Genomic DNA, 22,500 nt, shown 5'->3' with positions numbered 1-22,500 from the left:
AACTCCACAACTACAGCAAAAGCATCCCAAGCTTCTCTTTCAACACCAGACATTGTCTCCGAAAATTGCTGGTCCTGCTACAGCCACCTTACCTGTGGCCCATCAAACTCAACAACATTAATTTTCTCATAAGACAAAGCCGAAAACTTTCTGCTCAAGTATTCAAAACAGCCACTCTCTCATTGTTTCAACACATATTTTGCACACTATAGAGCGGCCAGGATTTGTCTTGATCACCCAGCTTCATGTCAAAATAAGAAAGGTAAGCTTTCTTCACGAAGTCTGTAATCTTTGTTTCGCTGTCTAGATCCAAAAATCTAGCAGAAAACATCGGGGTTGTTTTCTTCTCTCACAACTGGCCGTATTTCTGAAATGCAAAACATATTCAAACTAATTGTCACCTTGGAAAGTCATCTTCATAATTGTCAACAATTCTAAAGTAATCACATGCAGATTCGTGATTGTAACGAGCATACATGACTTGAAGTTCTTTCAACAGTATTTTGACAATGCTTGATAAAAAGTGACCTTGATCCACGCGACCTCACAATCAAAATATTAAGGGCGCGTTCAAAATACCAGTTTTCACAAGAAATAGTTAAAGGTTCAACAGAACACGTCTCACCTGGTTTGCAATGATAGTCACACTAAATCGAGCACAGCGCAGGCATATTCGTAGACACATTCCACAAATATAAGACATATATATTGTCAAGGGCTACAGAAATGTGTTGTTTAACATCTTATTCTATAAAGAACATTTCTCTCATCATCGTGACATTTAAAACTGCTTAGACTGAAAATAGTGAAGTTGCTCAAGGTTGATGCTTTTTATTTACTGAAGATACTTAAATCATGACTTTTGATTTCTCTTTTGTAGTTTCTTTTACTTTAAATGATATTGTAAAAATATGTTTTACAAAGTTATCTCAAGTTCCATACATGGGATTGCATTTGATGAAGCCAAGTCTATCCTTAGAAATGGTGACAATACTATAATTGTTGAAAAATGGACATTTCAATTTGTGAAAAATCTTGACGTGATAGAGCAAAATGGATTTCATTTTTGAAATCAGCATCCCCAAATTACGGGGATACATGTCTCCAATATCAGACACAGAGCAATCATTCTTTATATGGTATGATGCTGTTAGCGACTCGTTCAGACATTCAGCATTTTGGAAAAAAAGGGGAACCTGTGATTGGCTTCCTATTACTCGTTTTAAATTGCAACGTAACCAATTCCGAGAGAGAGAGAGAGAGAGAGAGAGAGGAGAGAGGAGCGGATATAGAGAGAGAGAGAGAGCGATAGAAGAGAGATAGAGAGAGAGAAGAGAGGAGAGAGAGAGAAGAAAAGAGAGAGAGAAGAGAAAGAAGAGAAGAAGAATCGAGAGAGAGAGTGGGTAGGTGGGGGAAAGAATGATTCCAATATTTGACTGGTATTTTATTTATTTATCAAGGTGGAAAACTGAAAGGAAAAGTTGGCACCAGCGAGAGGGTGCAAAGAATCAAAGCAAATCGCCCGAAGCATTCTATCCGATGCTCCAACCTCTTTCCCAAATATTTATGCAATATACATTGTATACAGTAAATTATAGATTGTAGAGATTATATATTTTTCTGTCAAGAAATGGAATGGAATTCAATATAACGGAAAATCTTTTAAATGCCTGTCATGTTGTATTGTTAACACTGCTTCTCTAAAACAATCTCTCTCTCTCTCTCCCTTTGTCTCTGTCTGTCTCTGTCTTTCTCTCTCTCTCTCTCTCTCTCTCTCTCTCTCTCTCTCTCTCCACACATCTTTTACCTTTTACTTGTTTCAGTCATTGGACTGCGACCATGCTGGGGTACTGTCTTGAAGGGCTTTAGTCGAACAGACTTACCAAAGCACTTATTTGACTTATTCTTACTCTCTCTTTGGCCGAACCGCTAAGTTACGGTGATGTAAACAACACCTGTTGTCAAGCGGTTGTGGGGGACAAACTAAAAGACACACACGTACACACACACATACACACACGCATACATACGATGGGCTGCTTTCAGTTTCTGTCTACCAAATCCTTTGGTCGTCCCTGGGCTATAATAGAAGTCACACTTAGAGTTAGCAGTCGCAGTGTCTGTTCCCTTCATTTTATCTTTTCTTTCTATTTGTTAATGTTCCGCAAACTTTTGAGAATGGTCCTTTGAGATCGAAAATTTTTTTGAATTAAAACAGAATAAAACAAAAACAAACAAAATCAACAGAAAAAAAACAATAAAATTGAATTTTAATAATCCATATTGTTTGTTATTAAAAAAAAAAACTAAATGAAAAATATTTAATTGATGCGATGCTTGAAATTAGCCTCAGACAAAATGCTAACTACCGCATGCAGCCAAATGAATTCGAGGTAATATTTACATTTGGCGCATGGAATACACAAGACTTGCCGGAAGTTTCGATGTGCCGCTGCGGTAACGATTTGAACTTTGCTCAATTGGTTCCCGACCCTCAACTGAGACAACCGAAATATTTGCCTGTCAAGTTTTCTTCTTCTTTATTCCTCTCCCTCACCCCCTCTGTTTGCCTATCTTTTGCTAACTGCCCTTTTGAAACGGGTCATTTGGGGATCAAATATTTAAGCATAAAACAGTAACCAGAGCAATAAAAATATTAATTTATTAATTTGTGTTGTTTGTCTTTGAAATCCGTTAAAATCCCATTTGATATTGAAGTTGAACTTATGTGACACAGAACGACGATATATTCTTTCATCCTTTCGTTTCAGTCATTTGAGTGCGGCCATGCTGGAGCACCACCTTTAGTCGAACAAGTCGACCCCAGGACTTATTCTTTGTAAGCCTAGTACTTATTCTCTCGGTCTCTTTTTGCCGAACCGCTTAGTTATGGGAATGTAAACACACCAGCATCGGTTGTCAAGCGATGTTGGAGGGGCAATCACAGATACACAAACATATACACACACATACATATAGGATAGAAAGATGTTTACAGCACCTAGGTTTCCCAAGCGGTCACCCATCTAAGTACTAACTAGACTCGACTTTGCTTAACTTTGGTGATCGGACGACAACCGGTGTTTTCAAAGTGATATGGCCGTAAACATGTATATAAAGCTTGATTGTATGTGTGTGTGTGTGGTGTGTGTGTGTGTGTGTGGTGTGTGTGTGTGTGTGTATGTGTGTGTGTATGTGTGTGTGTGCGTACTCGCATGTGTGTATGTGTGTATGCTTAAGTTCCGCTGAGACCGACTTTGTCTTTAATCCTTTTGACGTCGATGAAATAAGTACCACTAGAGCACTGGGGTCGATGTAATCGACTAGCCCCCTCCCCCAAACTTCCTTATAGTAGAAAGGATTATTGTTGTTGCTGTTGTTGTCTTGTAGATTATTCTCAATAACCTTAAGATAAAGTAGCACTCAAGTACTGGCGCGATGTCATCGACCAAATCTTTACCTGAAAACTCTTGCTCTTTATGTGACTCAGAAACAATAATTGCTGTTATCTTCGTTGTCACTATCAATGCTGTCGTTTATCCCCAGTTCAACCATGATTGACCAAGCCTATGATTAAAGGTATTCCAACTATCACCATCTCATTTATTTCCTAAACCTTAACTAAAGTGTTGGTCGGATGCGATTTGAGCGTGTTTTGAGCGGCTGTTTCTAGCCAGTCGGATGATCTCGTAGACCTGCGTAACGTTTTTATTGTTGTAGTTGTTGATGTTGTTTAGCTTCGGATTACCCTAATTCAGTGTATCTATAAACCCGTGATCAAAAGCGTTCCAGCCATAACCAATCTGTCTGTTAAGGTATCGAGCTGGTTAGAATCGTTGGCACGCCGGACAAAATGCTGAGTGGCATTTCGTATGTTTATTTTAACATTGGTTAACGTGTCCTTCATTCTTTGGCGACAGACGGGTATGATTTGAAGGAGATTTAGCTGCTATTTATGCCAGATCGAACGACCACGTACAGGGCCTGTTCGTTGTCGTTATGGCTCTTTTGTCAGATTAAGGAATCAACACCAGGACTAAGTCACTTGAACTCGCCGAACCTTGACACAAGCTGCTGACAGACGGGATTCACTGAAGCGTGTCAGCCCTTCCTTCCCTCCTTTCCTCCTCCTCAACCCTCTCTCAATTTCATCATCATCTCCTTCTCCCACGTCTCCATTCTACTCCCTTATCTCTCTCACTCTTTCTCTTTGTAGCCTTAATCAGTCATCCATCCTTCCATCTATCATTGTCAGAATCTTTGTCTAACAAGGATGAGGCGGAGGGGAGGCGGAGCAGCTGTTGGGGGGGGGGTGACAGGAGAAGGGTACAACGCGGTGGAGGCGTGAAGCGATTTCGGCTACCATATCTCTTTTTCATCTAGTTTATTTTCACGCCTCTACCCCTAGTAGCACCCGCACACACGCATACACACACACGCACACACACACACATACACGCGCAGGCACGCACACCCAAACTCAGAAATATAAACGTACATACACACATGTGCATACACACACACACACACACACACACACACACACACACATACACACGCATACACACACACACACACACACATATATATAGGCGCAAGAGTGGCTGCGTGGTAAGTAGCTTGCTTACCAACCACATGGTTCCTGGTTCAGTCCCACTGCGTGGCACATTGGGGAATTGTCTTCTACTATAGCCTCAGGCTGACCAAAGCCCTGTGAGTGGTTTTGGTAGACGTAAACCGAAAGAAGCCCGTCGCATATATATATATATGTACACATATATGCGTGTATATGTACATGTAGAGGTAGGTACGTACATATATGTTTATATATATGCATATGTTCTATTTTATTAACATATATATATATGTATATATGTCTGTGTGTGTATATGTTTGTACCTGTGTTTGTCCCCCCTCCCAAACATCGCCTGATGTTCGGCAAAAAGAGACCGATAGAATAAGTACTAAGCTTACAAAGAATATGACCCGGGGTCGATTTGTTCGACTAAAGGCGCTGCTCCAGTATGGCCACAGTCAGATGACTGAAACAAGTAAAAAGACAAAAAGAAATATATATACATATTTATACACTCACATATATATATATATATATACACATAAACATATACATACACACACAAATATATACTTACATGATGTAAATATGATGAAGTGTCACTCTAATGCAATCAACCGCAAATGTTACGTAAACTTTTCACTTGAAACCATTTACGTGAAATGGCGTTAAAAACGGGGGGCGACCGAAACAATCGTAACAGATACTGAACATGTGCAAAATTCATTTACGTGCAATATTTGTTCATACACACATACACACATATTGAAATACATACATACATACACGCATATGCTTACATACACGCATATGCTTACATACACGCATATACATACTACTTACATAAGAACATATAGATGAATACGTGCATACATTCATATATACATACTCACATATACGTACATACTACTTACATTCATACGCATATACACATATACACATATCATATAAATATATATATAAAGAGAGAGAGATAGCTTAGATAGATATATATATATAATATATATATATATATATATATATAATATATATACTATATATATATATATATATACATATAAATATATATATACATATATATATAAAGAGAGAGAAGAAGCTAGCTAGCTAGCTAGCTAGCTAGATAGATAGATAGATAGATAGATAGATAGATAGAGAATAAATCCGTGCAATAATATCACCTTTCTATATGTTGCTATCTTTACTGTCCCACGCCATCACTCCACCGTTGGTAGCCAATGACATTGATGTATTTAACTGATCAGCAGGAAAGGTCAGGTAGTAAAGCTAAGCAACAACAACAACAACAACAACAACACAACAACAACAGTAACAACGACTAAAAGAATACCAACTACAACAACAACAATAACATCATCAGTCACAACACTAGCAAAAGCAATACTAACAAGGAAAACAACTGAAATAATAACAATGACGTCAGCTGCAACGACATTCCAATATACAACAACAACAACAGCAAAGAAACAAGAACATTAGTAAAACTAATCAAAGCGGTAATGATGCGTGGCGGCATTTCGTCCCTCTCTACGTTCTGCGTTCAAATTCCACCGAGGTTGACTTTGTCTTTCATCCTTCTGGGGTCTATGAAATAAGTACCAGTTGAGTACTTGGGTCGATGTAATCAACTTGGGCCCTTCCTAAAAACTGCTGGCATTGTGTCAAAATTCGAAACCAATATTAGTAGAACCAATTGTTCAAATTTTGGCAGAAGGCCAGCAATTGTAGAAAGAGAGAGAGAGAGAGAAGAGAGAGAAAGAGAGAGAGAGAGAGAGAGAGACAGAGACAGAGAGAGAGACAGACAGAAAGTTAGTTGATTACATCGACCCCAATGTTCACCTGGTACTTATTTTATTGATCCCGAAAGGATGAAAGACGACGTGGATCTTGGGGTAATTTGAACTTACGACGTAAAGAGCCGGAAGAAGTGTCGCTATGCATTGTGTCCGACGTACTAACGATTCTGTCCGCTCTCCGCCTTAACACATGTGCGAATCATCCTTTTTAATATCGGCGCAAGACTTGAGATTTTGTGGGACAGGCCTATCATCTCGTATTTATTTCATCGATCCTGAAGGGCTGAAAAGATGAAAGACAAAGTCATGCTCAGCGGAGTTTGAACTCAAAATGTAAAATGAACGAAATGCCGCTAAGTAATTTTCCTGGCGTGCTAACGATTCTGCCAGCTCCCTGCTTTAACAATACTACTAATAATGGTTTCAAAATTTGGCACAAGGCGAGCAGAATAGAGGGAAGGGTAAGTCGATTACATCGAACCCAATACTCAACTGGTACTGTCCAGTTGGATGGACAGTGACCAAGCTTCGAGAAGCAATCCCGACTGTTGTGAAACTGTGTAAACCCAGAGTAGAAGACGAGAAGATTTGTGCGGGGCAGAAACTGACCGACATCCATGCGGGTCCTGAATTCATGGCAGTGCGGTGTGAAAGGTATATGTATGCCAGATTTTTCAATAGCACCGTCCTACCTGCGCTTTTTTTTATGCAAGTGAGACGTGACCTACTTCGAAAAGGATCGATCATCGATTGGCTACGACATTAGAAAGTGTGTTCAAAATGAGATAACTCGGTAACAGAGCGGAATGAACAATGTGATCACAGAGTACTGAAAACACAAATTCTGCTGAGCCGGACATTTCGCAAGAGTCACAGACAACAGGTGGTCTAGTGCAGTTGCTGACTAATATCAAAGGTATCGGGAAAGGCCACTTGGAAGGTCTTCACGACGACAGGAAAGCAGTTTGGTTAAGCAATTTGGGTCAAGGTGGAAAAGAATGGCGTAATCAGGACAAAGTTGAAATCGCATTGTGACAAGCGGTGTGTAACAGTATCTGATGGCCTGGTCGATACTGTGATACATACATACATATATATGCGCACGCGAGTTTGTGTGCTCGCACGTGTGCGTGTGTGTGTGCATTAATAACCAGACATACTCAATGTATGTGCTTTGCTTTGCTTGAATATGAGGTCGATAATGTTTACAACAATCTATAAACAATCTATAATGATGTCGGTATGTGTGTCTGTTTGGGGTTACTATAACACCTCCCACACCGTCCAACCGATTTTAATGATTTTTGGCTCATAGGTAGATCACATCCCCTGAAGTTCAAATACGGTTGGAATTTTTCGAAAACTCGATAATGCTCAGTTGGCATCAATTTTTATGAGCTCAATCAGGCGTTTGAATGGAAATTCCCAGAACGATGTTATTTTTTCTGCAGCTTTTGCATTTTTTGTCCTATTTTGATGAAAATTGATGAGTGAGCAAGGCTCATGGCAGTGAGTTGATGTCAGTATATGGCGTTGACAAAAAGTCGATAATTGTGCCTGAGCAGTGGTTTTATAATATCAATAGGTTTTTTTTTTGCGTGCAAATACCCATAGGGATTTTATTTTTGGCTGTAACTTTTATATTTTTCATCCGATTTTAATGAAATTTGAGATTTAGGTAAATTGCGTGGTAGGGGAGACGGTAAAGGATTTAATTTAATTCCAGAGGAATCGGAAGGGCACAAGCATGTATCAGCTTTTTTCAGAGACTATTCAATCGATTTTTAAGATACGTTACACGTTATTACAGTTCATGTCTATAAGTTGAATGCGGCATGTAAAGTTGACAAAAAATCGATAATTGCGCGTGAGCAGAGGAATATTATAAAATTAATAGACATTTTGCGTGCAATTGAACTACACTCCAATTATCGGGTACCTCTGCTAAAATACCTCGAACATGACGTCAACCGTAAGATTCAGAAAGAAATTTCATCAAGCAACCGTTAGAACGGCATAGGCTTATCCTTAACAGAGAAAACCCGGGAAACGCCGGGTACAACAGCTACTATATGTATGTATATATACGTCTTTTTGTGTGTGTGTTTGTGTGTGTGTGAGTGCATGTATTCGTACATACACATACATGTACATGAGTAGATATCGATGAAATATATATACATACATACATACATATATATATATATATATATATATATATATATATATATATATATATATATAACGGGGAGCTTTATGATAATTAACAAAAGACGAAGGCAGGTGGGAAACAAACAAACAATTGTATTAGTATGGCGCTCAGGAAATATAAATAAAACAAGTCTTTAACGTTTCGAGCCTACGCTCTTCAACAGAAAGATACACAGAGAGAAAAAAAACACAGAAAGAAGGAGAGAAAAAAATGCGTGCAGTAACTAACGAATCAACATGGCGATCTGATTTCGGCCAGAGGTCAAAGATCAAACATGAGACGCGAGAGCGAAATAAGGGGAGATAATAGGGTTGATAATAGGGTTGAATGACCAGCTATTAGTGCGTAGGGGAGGTCTGGACGTGTGTATGTATAGGGTTGGTGTATGTATTAGTATGTATTAGTATGTATAAGGGTGTGTGTGTGTGTGTGTGTGTGTATGAGAGAGTATTAGTGCGTATGATAGGTCTGGACGTATATATATATATATGCATGTGTGTGTGCACAAATAAATAATGGATGCGCCAGTGTATGTAAGTATGTATGTATGTATGTATGTCTATATATGAGGTAATAAAGCATTCATGGTTATACAAAACTGAAGTGTGTGATATTAGTTAAGCGAATATTGTTATAACTATGAACATATGTCTTCCCTTATTGGCTTTTAACAACGGTCGACAGACGAGGGCTCAGCAACAGTTTAGTGGGTCTGTTTCTAGTTAGGTGTTCTTGTGTGGTAAACCACTTGAGCGACAGATAAGCCGATTAGCGCAAGGCTCAAGTTGAAAGATACTAAACTTGTCAGTCGTGGTTTATTTGACAATTATTAACAAAAATGTAATAATTAACAATATTTTTTTCTTCGTATATGCAAGTGTGTGTTATCATAGTAAGATACATATACAAACATAGACAAAAAACAAAAGCAGATACGCATGAATAAGCACTTATATATATATATATATATATAAGTGCTTATTCATGCGTATATATATATATATATATATATATATAATATATATATATATATATATATATATATAATAAGTATATATATATATAATTATATATATATAAGTATATAAGGCGAGCTGGCAGAAACATTAGCAAGCCGGGCTAAATGCTTAGCAGTATTTATGTTCTGTGTTCAAATTTCAGCGAGGTCCTCTTTGCCTTTCATCCTTTCGGGGTCGATAAATTAAGTACCAGTTGCATACTGGGGTCGATTTAATCGACTGGTCCCTCCCCCAAAATGTTGGGCCTTGTGCCTAGTGTAGAAAAGTATATATATGTATATATATATATGGTAAAAACCACAAACAGAAATCGTCCAAACATAACAAGAAGGAAAAGAACGATAGCACAACAATGGTAAACAGGACAAAATAAGATACACGGATCATTCGCAGCCAATTGCTTCTTCAGTCGGAGTCTGGAATGTCCACGTAGTTTCGACCAATCCTCTCCGATACTACTCGAGACCAGTTGGGCCAAGGGCTTAAGTTGTCACTACTCTCATCTCTTCTTGAGATTTTACAACTTTGCTTGTTGCAAATCAGTGACCGGTGGTCCCTATTTTTAAAATATATTGCTGGCTGGAGCAGACTTTGACCCTCTCTCTAGCGACCAGGTGTTCGCGACTGAGATTAGCAAATTAGCTTGAAACTGTGCCTCGCGATCCTGTCGTCTGCTCCTTTCTTAAGGCACTTCCAGTTTCTTTCTTGCATTTGGCTTATGGTGACTTTTTTTTGTTCCTCTTTTATTTTGTACTGTCACTGGCAGTTTCTCTCTCCTCAACAGACTCTATATCTCTCCTATTATCAAAATACAATGAGATGGTCTTGTTGCTTGTAGCAAATGGCTGATCTGGGCTAGACGAGAAGACACTCATCGGCTTCTTGGTACCCTACGCTGGTAGCTTCTGATACTGGTTTTTATCGACTGTGAGGCAATTAAGTTTATTTCCTCTGTGTATTATTGGAGTTGGACTGTTGTATTGTGGGAACAGTGTGAACAGTAATCTTGTTCTTCATCGTTGGAAATCGGTACTATTGTTGTTACCGATAGTTTTCCTCATGTATTTCATTCACTTTTTGTTTTCCTCATCGTTTAAGCAGAAAGATCTCGAGTTGCAACTGGTCCTTCTTCCTACCACAAGTTTGATCAACCTTCTTTGCTCGCTCAGTGAAGTATATTTAGTTACAGCGTTGTGGCCTTGATCATCAGGAACTGAATGTTTGCACAGACTCTGCTTAACCATATGTTGTTGCCAACCCATTGTGCCACGCCACCTTTCCGTACTGAGCCGCAAAGATAAATACAAGTCTAAGGTCAACATAAACTAATCTCTCCAGCCGTAACCCTCGTATTTCTTTCTTTTCTGTACGGTAATGCCTGTCTCTGTGCACAGGTGTATGGCATACCAACTCTGCTATCTTTACATCATCGATTAAAAAAAAAAAGAAACAGGTTACACGCTCCTATATACTTTGTTTCGGTCGAGAAGCACACATAGTCACGCATTGAGCAGAGCATCAGCTTCAGTCAATATCTGTTTGAAGACTCACTGTTATTTTGTCATGTAGAAAAAGAAAGAAAACTAGAGACACGTCGCTTTTAACCTCATCAATTCTTCGGAAGATGAGGCACTACTTTTGAAACACACCTCTTCCACGTCTTTCCCATTATTTGGAGTTGACCGATGGCCGCTATTTCCTTTTTCGTTTGTAACACTAGTAAAGAGCGAACTGTTGTTGCCGAAGCTTTTTGTTAAAGTCAAACAAGTTTCCGTTTTCGCTCGTCAAAATCTGACTAAATAATTGCATCTGTTTCATTGTATTTTTTGGGTTTGTTAATCTTTTGTTCTTTAAATCCATTTTGGTGTTTCAGAAATTTTATCGCGTATTCGCTGCTACTCTCGAACTTAAACACCACCTACCGTACTCCAAGAAGTGATCATACCGAACCACTAACAAACACACCAAAGAAAATATAGTTGTTTGCAGAAAAATATGTATTTATACAACGAAGATCTTTTTTTTCAATTTCTGTGTAACGGGGTGAGGTGGGAGACGCCGAGTATTTCGAAACCTTTTAATTTGTATAAAAAATAATTTTTTTTTCCCATAAGATAATTCTGGAAGAAACGTTTTCGCGGACTTCTGTGAAAATGCATACATCAACGACTAAAAACATCGATAAGTATTAATTATCATTATTATTAATTTTATCTATCTATCTATCTATCTATCTATCTATCTATCTATCTATCTATCTATCTATCTATCTATCTATCTATCTTTTCTCTCTCTCTCTCTCTCTCTATATATATATATATATATGAATTATGTATACATATATATATATATATCTGCATATATATATTCATATATGCATGTATATATATATATATATATATATATATATATGCAAGTATATATGTAGGTATACATGCAAGTATATATGTATGTATGTATGTATGTATGTATGTATGTATGTATGTATGTATGTATATATGTATGCATGTATGTATGTATAGCCATCTCTCTCGTTCACCCTACGCTCCCCTCTACCTACTCATATAAATAATTTTACGTGTGGGCTGTTCATTCACTCCTTTCTTATTCAGTGACTCAAATGTTGCCAGATTGAATGTACGCAAAACTCCGAGTTAGCAATGAATCGTATCAACTAATTCATATCACATATAAACTTTGTTTAGTTTGTAAGCAAAATCGTATGTGCATATGTCGTCTCTGTGGTGTTTCATGTTCTTGTCCATGTCTGTATTTAATTTTACTGTTTACCTATATATATATGTATGTATATATATATATATATATATATATATATATATATAATATATATATATATATATATATATATACATACATATATATACACACACGCATTCAAAGGTGTGTGTATATATGCATCGATATAAATATAAATAAATATATACATATATAATACATATATGTGCTCACGTATACACACACATACACACAAGCACACACACATATATACATCTACTTATATATATATATATATATATGTGTGTGTGTGTGTAAGTGTATGTGTGTTTGTGTACATATGTGTGTCTGCCTGCCTATCTGCCTGTCTGTCTGTCTCTTGTCTGCCTGTCTGCCTGCGCGCCGGCCTATTTATTCGTCTGTTTGTCTGATCGCCTCTCCACCGGCGGCTGCCACACTCAGTCCAAACAGTTTCACGAATGACGAACTGCAATGATCCAATGCACTCTTTACCACCGACCAATGAACAAGCAGTTGGCTTTGATGACAAATGGTTGTGTCGGTATGGACAGCGTAGTTGCAACCACTTCCTTCCGGTTGCCCACTTCCAAATGGGTGATCTGTCCTTACCATGACAGTTTGATGAGGTTACAATCACTAGAATTTCTCTAATCTAACACTCACTGCACTCTTCTATCATTCTCACCCACAAAAGCAGATACAACAACAAAAACAAAAACACAAAAAACAAACAAGAAAACATACTTGTTTACTCGCTCAACTTTGTTTCTCGCCCTTAGGCAATGGCTGTCTGCCTGTCCGCCTTACTGCCTGTCTGCCTGTCTGCCTGTCTATCTATCTATCTATCTATCTATCTATCTATCTATCTATCTATCTATCTATCTATCTATCTGTATGTATATACGTACGTATGTATGTATGTATGTATGTATGTATGTATGTATGTATGTATGTATGTATGTATGTATGTATGTGTGTATGTATGTGTATGTATGTATGTATGTATGTTGTGTGTATGTATGTATGTATGTATGTATGTATGTATGTTGTATGCATGCATGTATGTATGTATGTACGTATTTATGTATGTATGTATGTATGTATGTATGTATGTATGTATGTATGCATGCATACATGTATGTCTGTATGTATGTATGTATGTATGTATGTATGTATGTATGTATTTATGTATGTATGCATGCATGCATACATGTATGTCAGTATATATGTATGTATGTAGGGCTGAGGGTATAGAAACAAGGGTAAATATTGCTGTATTGAAGATATAAGGCAATGTGTGTGCCAAATGAAAGAAAAACCGACAGCATGTGTGTGTGGGTGGGTGGGTGTAGGTGTGTGTGTATATAGGTGTGTGAATGGACATATTGGTAAAATGACAGAGCTTCATATAGTTAAATGGATAGAAAGACAGGGGAGGTAAGTAGTGTGACAGTAAACAATCTCGCTAAATAATTACATTGATTGACATGCCATAAAATTCGTAACTTATAAGCTAAGATGTGTTGTGGGAAACATGTAACATATATACATATGTGTGTGTGTGTGTGTATACATATATATATAATATATATATATATATATATATATATATATATATATATATATATATATATATATATATTATATATATATATTATATATATATATATATATATTCATGTCGGATTTCTTTTTGAAGGATTTCTTTTTCTCAGTTTGTTACTTCATATATATATATATATATATATAAGGATGAGATCATTATTTAAAATATTTGGATCTGGGATTATCCAATAATTCTTTGCTAGTTTATTTGTCTTTTCTCCTGGTGCTGCATGAATACTTGATGCGGTTTAAGAGTCAAGTTTTGACTGCTGTCTCTAGCATGGTGGTATATTTTAGATACCCTTAATTATAATCATATATATATATACACACACATATACACGCAGACATGTGCGTGTGGGTGTATTTTTCAGACAGGACATATTACTGACAGACTGACAGACAGGGCATTCGACAATGAAGCAGAAACAGATATAGTCATATGATGGGACTTAAGACTAAATATTGTTGACTTGGCGGAAACGGAATTAAGCCTGGTCACACGAGAGACTTTGCTTCGGATCAGAATGGCGTCAACCTTCTGATGACGTCACGTCACATCAAGCTTATTGAGTCAACTTACTGGACTGGACCTTTGAATTACCTCAGTGCAAAGTTAATTCATCATGAACCACTGATCAAAAAAGATTTGACGTTTACACATACATATGTACACACACACACGTGTGTATCTGTGTGTGAGCGCGCGTGTAAAAATATACACAAGCTAGTATATGTTTGAGCGTGCGTATTTTATGTTTCTTTCTCATTCTATCCTTCTCCCTTCTTTTCGCTCTCTCATTCTCTCTCTCCCTCTCTCTTTCTCTCTCTCCTTCTCTCTTTCTCTCTTCCTATCTCTTTCTCTCTCTCCCTCTCTCTATCTCTCTATCCCTCTCTCTTTCTCTCTTTCTCTCTTTCTCTCCTTCTCTCCTTCTCTCTTTCTCTCTCTCTCTCTCTCTCTCTCTACACACACACACACAGATTTAAAGCAAACAGTATTTAAAGCCAAAGAATACTGAATGCTTGTTCGCAGAATGTGGTTTTATATTCCATTAGTAGGCGTATATATATAGACAGGCATTCATCGGTTTCGAAAGAGCGTGAATCTGCGCCGGGAGAATTTTGTTTCAGCTGCTGGTGGTAGTGCACCATGAGCTGTGATTGTCCAGGCCCATTTGGGGAGTGGCAGTCTCGCATGTAACGATTGCATTTGAAGAAGCTCTCCACCAGCGCTATTGACTTTTCATTTCTTCGAGCGCACTTTTCTTCGGTGTCAAGGTCCAGTTTCTCTTCAGATCGCTCCATACCATTGCGTAGTATTTGCCTCCAGCGTGGGCGATCATTTGCCACTTCCTCCCATTTGAAGACGACCAGATCTATTGACTTAATATCTCTATAGAAATGAAGACGGGGTTGTCCTCATGCTCTTGTGGCGGTGGCCAATTCCCCACACATGATGCCTTTTAGTATCTCCTCGTCTGGCATACGATATACGTGAGTGAGCAAGCGCAGACGGCGCTGTTGGAGCAGTATACATGTACGACGTGCTTCTTTAGTTTCCGTTTACCAAACCCGCTAACAAGGGTTTGGTTAGCCCGAGGCTATAGTAGAAGATACTGGCCCAAGATACTACGTAGTGAGACAGAACCCAGAACCGTGTATACATACATACATACATACATACATACATACATACATACATACATACATACATGATTATATGCGACGAAGCTTTTTGACATTTCCTAATTAACAGTTCTATTAAAAAGTATTCGAAAAGTGATTATAACAGATTTCAGCGATCTTGAACGTGAAAACCGATTTTTCGATGACGTAATTTTCATTAATAAAAGTATGAAATGTCTGTCCCTAAATAATATCAAAACACTAAGGTATATATTTTCTGAGATTCATTTCTTAAGATTTATAAGCTTATACAAGAATTGGTCCACAACTTACGGCTTCAGGTTTGTAGATGTCATTTCGATACCTGTAGAAGAAAGAAGAGAAAGAGCATGTCAGTTGATTCTGGAGATGACTGACTTGAATTTTGTGTGTGTGAGAGTTTGGTAGAATTAAAAGACTGCGAGGATATGGAATAGAGGCGAAGTCAGTCTTTCAAATGGAGAACGACTGAATTGTGCACACGGCTTTCTTTCTTTCTTTCTTTCTTTCTTTCTTTCTTTCTTTCTTTCTTTCTTTCTTTCTTTCTTTCTTTTTTCTTTCTTTCTTTCATTCTTTTTTCTTTCTTTCTTTTTTCTTTTTTTTTCTTTCCATCTTCGTTCCTTCGTTCTTCTTCTTCTTCTTCTTCTTTCTTTTTTTCTTCCTCCCTCTCTCTCTCTACACACACACTACACTCACATGCACATACACACACACTGGTACATACTGAGGCTACTACACTACTAAAACAACTGTCATAACTACTTTATTAAACTCATTATCTTCACCACCACCTCCACCACCACCACCACCACCAAAACCTGTCGTACGACACCCATTTCCAGTGCCCCACCTCCCCCCGTATTTCACCACAACACAAAGAGCTGACAGCAAGAAGTGTCGTCAGCACATGTCAGCTCACACTCGCCGCGCTTTGTTAGCGAGGGTGTGGATGGTGCAGTGTTGCGGCGGCACGGCGATGTGGTGGCGGTGGTGGTGTAAACCAGATTCCCTCCACATCAGTTAGGGGTAGTGTTAGACGGGTAATACCTAATTTGCTGTTGTATCAAAGACAAATGTATCTTCGCCAGTTTCAATGAGGAGTAGTCTAATTTTTCGATCAACTGTCGTTTCGGGTTCAGTTCCACTGCGTGACACCTAGCAGAGTGTCTTCTATTATAGCCTCGGGCTGACCAATGCTTGTGAGTGGATTTGGTGGACGGCACTTGTTTGGAAGCATGAGACTTTTATGTGTGAGCGTGTGTTTATTATCCCTTACTGTTTGACAACCAGTGGTGGTTTATTTATGTCCCCTTAATTTAGCGTTTCGGCAAAAGTGAACAGGAGAGTAAGTACTAGTGTTTAAAATAAGTACTGGAGTCAATTTGTTCGGCCAAATCCTTGAAGAGGATGTTCCAGAATGATCGTAGTCCAATAACTAAAACATCTCCACAGGGCTGAATTAGCGTGACACAATAAGTGGAAGGAATAGCTTTCCGGTGGCCTATCAAGGACTTGGTTAACCCGAAACTATGCTAAAAAGAAACAAAAAACAAAAAACAAAAAAAGCACTTAACCAAGATACTTAGCAAAGGGTTCAAACTCGCGATTTCAAAATTGCTTCTAACGTAGACACAAATCAGCAATTTGGGGGAGAGGGTTAATCGATATTTTTACCGGGGGATGAAAGGCGAAATTGATCTCGGGTTTGCCTTGCATCGATTGCCCTTGGTGTAGAGCTAAGACAAATACCATAAGGTATTTTATCCGATGCTTTTTCGTCTCTGCCAATTTCTTTTATGCACAAACAGACGATTGTATACAAAGGAAAGGAAAAAAGTTTTCGATGCTTTAAGTGGAAGCTGAATTTTCAGAAATTGGTTTTCGTTGCAATTCTTCTGGGGATTATGAAAAAAATGAGATATAAATTTATCATTAAAAATGCATACATGAGGTTTATACATAAATATGAGAGTTAACACTGGTTGATTAATAACAATGGAATGATACCAGAACAGCATTATTGCCTCAAAGAATGTAACAAATAGATATTGTCGATTGGTGTAAACTCTCTTTCTTCTTGTTTTGTTTTTCATTTTGTACAAAAGTGGCATTTAGTAAGATGTCAAGATTTCGCAAGCATGTACTCATGCAGTTAACAAGTGTGGATTATGAATGAAACAACGAACTCCATAGAAAACAGTGGTACAATTTAAAACTGACATTTTAAACTTGGCAAAAGGTTTTAAGAAATTCTAAAATAACTTTTAGAACGTTTTAAGCAATACTCTAAAAACACAACAAAACACCTTTATTTTATTGAATACAAACAACAATCTATATGAAACGAAAGGTATCACGTACTAATATCCAAATCATATAAAAATCTGGCAATAGCACATAATCTACCTAAATCTTGAAGCCAAAGTAATTATTAGTAATATTAGTAATCTCAGTTGTAGTCTAATTCACTCTTCTATAAGTGAGTTAAGTATCGCCAGCAAGAATATTCAAGATTCTGTTATCCTTAAAACTAAGAATGCTATTTCTCTTTTTTAAGGTAGCGGGTAGCCATTCTTCACTACTTCAGGGAGTGACAACCCTGCCTGACACGAGTCCCGGGCTCAGCTGGCTCTGGCTGACACTACCCGTTATGGGCCCCTATCCAGGGTTACGGAAAGGAGACAACCTTCAAAGAAATCCAGAGTGGTGCTCCGTAGGCGGTTTAGTGTTCGACTCGACACTCTTCTGGCAGCTCCTGCAACCAAGCTGGTGCCAAACGTAATGCTCTGCACTCCTTTGGACTACATCAGCAAGGTCGAGAGAGGAATCCTGACGATTGGGCTACCCAGGATTTTCTTACATCTAGCCCAGGCCTGCGCAAAACTGGAGAGGAAACTGGAGAGGACATGAAATATAAAAACCAGACTGGATTAGTTTATGCGCAACTCCATTGTCTCCCGAGACAAAAGAATGCCAACAACAACAACAACAATTTCTCTTTTATTATGGAATAATAGTAATACAGCGAGCTGGCAGAATCGCTTGCATGCCGGACAAAATGCTTAGCGACATTTCGTCCGTCTTTATGTTCTAATTTCGGCTTTGCCGGTCATACTTTCATGGTTGAGCTCTAAGGTTGAAATAATCAACTTGGCCCCTCTCCCAAAATTCCAGGCCACGTGCCGATAGTAGAAAGAATTATTGAATACTTGCGGTTCCATTTTAGTATTGCAAAGCTTTCAATAAAAGTAGCTTTATAATTTCACACAATTTGACCCAATTCCGGTTTGATTCCTCTTCACTAAAACTTATTTTTCATAAAATATAAGATTAAGTTACTTATTTTACTTTAAAAAGTGAATCTTAAATTTGGATCACCCTGCACGTAATGAAATCTCTGTTAGTCTTCGATAATTCATTCATGTTTTTCAGAAAAAAAGAAAAATACTGGCGATGAAGAATTAAATGCTTCCATGGGGAGTCACGACAAGGTCGAACTATTCAAAATTAACTGGCTTTATAGTTTATAATTTCTTCTAATAAGATTCCTTGATTGGAAGGGAATTTATTCTGTGAGGATGACTTAACTGTTACGTGTAATATGAACGGTCATGATTTGAATAAATTTAGAAAAGGCCTCAGAGATAAATTTAAGCATAAATCTACGGATCACGCTTGATACTAATTATAGTGCAGTGAATTTCTTGGACAAAACTTAAACTCAGATACTAATAAATACAGGGTTAGTCAAAAAGAAAGAGCAGGTTTTTAATTTATTTTAAAAACAAACGCTAAGAGACACAAACACATTCTACATATTTCTTGATAGGGGAAGGTTTAAAGTTTATTTTAAGGTCGTATGCACTCATCAGGAGCTCCGTGAGCACCAGTGATTTTTCCTTTACAAATGCAACCTTTTTCTGTGAAATATTTGTGCCATTCGTAAATTTGCTTGTGACGAGGTGGATTTTTATTGGATCGGCGGCGAAACTCACGTTGCACTTGCACAATCGATTCGCATTTCTCCAACTGCAGCACACAAAAAGACTTTTCTTGTGGCGTCACCATTTTCTAAGGGATTACACAAATGAAAATTATACAACTTGAAATAAAATGAACAAAATGAAACATTGAAACAAAATTAAAATATCTTATTTAAGGCTTAATTCAATTGATCATGTTCAGCTAAAAACTTTAAACCTTCCTCTATCAAAAAATATGTAGAAAGTGTTTGTGTCCCTTACCGTTTGCTTTAAAAATAATTTTAAAATCTGCTCTTTCTTTTTGACTAACCCAGTATCTCTCTCTATATAAACGGCAGTTTGTCTGTGCGTGTTTCTGTGTGTCTGTTTGCTTGTACCCTCACCCTGACCACGGCTTTCAACCGATTCTGATGAAACTTGACACACACGTAGCCCAATGTCATAATTGAAAACTAACGCAGCGAAAATTTTGAAAAGTTCCCCCAGTTCTGAAAAAAGACGATAAATTCGACATGGGGTCGAGAATCAGGAACACAAACCACAAACTGTGTAGGGGACGCAACTCCACCTTTTTTAACTATCAAAAAAAAATTTACCATCATTTTTTTCCATTTTTTTGCTATTTTTTGGCTATAACTCTCTAAAAATGCTTTATAGTTATTTCCCTTACAAACCTGAGCAACGCCGGGCGATACTGCTAGTTACTGTTAAATGAAACTCACCGAAAAATTACAGTATATCAGCAAAAGTTCAAATCGCCCCCTGCAATTTCCCGAACTTAGTATTGTACATTAGTTAACAGACATTTTCCTGTATTCAGTTGAGGTGTCCTTAATAGCGGTGCACCACATTATATAGACGCATTGCACCATGGGGGTTTCACTGACAAAATCGAACTCTATAGGAATGCTGGTTTTAAACGTAAAAATGGGACAAAGAGCATTTGATTGTTTAAACCTTCGTTCAGTTTAAATATTTGGTACTAAATCATCAAAGACTTCTAAAATATAATTTATTTCCACTAAATCATAAATATCACAAGCACATCCAGAATAAAACACCGCCCCCCTCTCTCTTTCTCTCTGTTTTCTTAGTGACCAGATTGTCGCAGCAGCTTTTTGTCTGATCTTCACGCTAACTTTGGGCAGGTCCCCATAGAAACATTCGTTTCAACCAATCATGTGATGCTGAACTGTTTGCTTCGAGCGGTCCTAAATTGAATGTACTTAGATGGTTGGATGAGCAGTTCAGAAGCAGACATTAAGATCAGGAAGACACAAGCTTGGACAACCTGTCACAAACTAAAGAAGGTCTGGAGTTCCAAATGGCCCAGGCGAATCAAGATCCAGCGCTTTTATACGGCAGTGGAACAGGACACTGGGAAAGAAATTATCAAACAGGCTAGATGATGGCTGCTACACAAGGTTGCTACGAATAGGATGCATGGACGCCAGGGAAATAAGTCCCGTGTGTCTCGTGCGAGGGTTAAGTTTGAGGAAGATGTGACCATTATTTCTAGTGGCTCGAGTGACCGTATAGCGGTTCTGTTATTGATGTGTGATCCTTATAATGCATTTACTCTCTCTACTTGTTTCAGTTCTTTGATTGCGGCCGTGCTGGAGCACCGCCTTTTAGTCGAGCAAATCGACCCTAGGACTTATTCTTTGTAAACCTAGTACTTATTCTATCAGCCTCTTTTTGCCAAACCGCTAAGTTACGGGGACGTAAACACACCAGCATCGGTTGTCAAGCAATGTTGGGGGGAGGGCAGACACAGATAGACAAACACGCACACACATATATATATATACATATAAACGACGGGCTTCTTTCAGTTTCCGTCTACCAAATCCACTCACAAGGCTTTGGTCGGTCCGAGACTATAGTAGAAGACAGTTGCCCAAGGTGCCACGCAGTGGGACTGAACCCGGAACCATGTGGTTGGTAAAGCAAGCTACTTACCACGCTCAAATGAAACAACGTAGTCCTAGAGTAACGTAGACACCCAAGTAAAACCAGGAACCTTCAAGTTTCTTTACTTCTCGACGTCTTATTCGATTGCATAACCAAGCCTCGACATCGAACAGCGAAATAGCACTGAACTCGTGATCATCGGGCCGAGTCACATGACAAAGCAAATATGTAAAACATGCAACTCACAACTGCATGAAAGTTATCGGCTCCAATGGTGATATGAATTACTATGTTATAATTTTTAGTAATTACATCTCCCAGCATGGAAATATAATGTTTTAAATTTGTTCTTAGATTATATTTCGGTCTTAATCAGCAAGCATGAATCAACGGTATCATATATCTCCAGTAAATTGTATTAAATTTGATGTGTGTGTGTGTGTGTAAGTGTGTGTGTGTATGCATGTATGTACATATATATATATATATATATATATATATATATTTATACATACACACACACATACACACCCATATATATATATATATATATATACCTATACGTAGATACATAGATTCATATACATAAGTACACAGATATATAATATATATATATATATATATATATATATATATATAGAGAGAGAGAGAGAGAGAGAGACAGAGACAGAATGACAGACAGAGAGGGGGGAGAGAGAGACAGTATTTAGGCAACATATAATAATATTTAATGAGCATTTAATTAATTAAGTCAGTGAGTATTTAGTTTGTTTTTGTGTGGGAGTAATTTGTTTTTCTTTTCTTTGGCGTTCGTCCAAATTCGACTTTGGCTTCCATCCTTTCGGAGTCGCTAAGCTAAAGTACAAGTTCTGGGGCCGACCTAATCGACCATTCTCACCAATTGCAGGCCTTGCGCACCTATGTAAGAAAGAAACAATTCTTGTTCTTGTTG

General features: G+C 37.9%; 1 non-coding gene across 1 annotated transcript; it reads right to left on the bottom strand.

Moving 5' to 3' along the window:
• Nucleotides 1-2,989: 2,989 nt before the first annotated feature.
• LOC115222408 lies at nt 2,990-3,108 on the bottom strand. The gene has a single exon (XR_003882699.1). It is a non-coding gene; the product is annotated as a 5S ribosomal RNA (ribosomal RNA).
• Nucleotides 3,109-22,500: the final 19,392 nt, after the last annotated feature.

Source organism: Octopus sinensis, linkage group LG19, assembly GCF_006345805.1.
Source record: "Octopus sinensis linkage group LG19, ASM634580v1, whole genome shotgun sequence".
NCBI classification, from domain to species: domain Eukaryota; kingdom Metazoa; phylum Mollusca; class Cephalopoda; order Octopoda; family Octopodidae; genus Octopus; species Octopus sinensis.
Note: the sequence above shows the minus strand (reverse complement) of the source record. Positions and strands in the feature narration are given on the sequence as shown.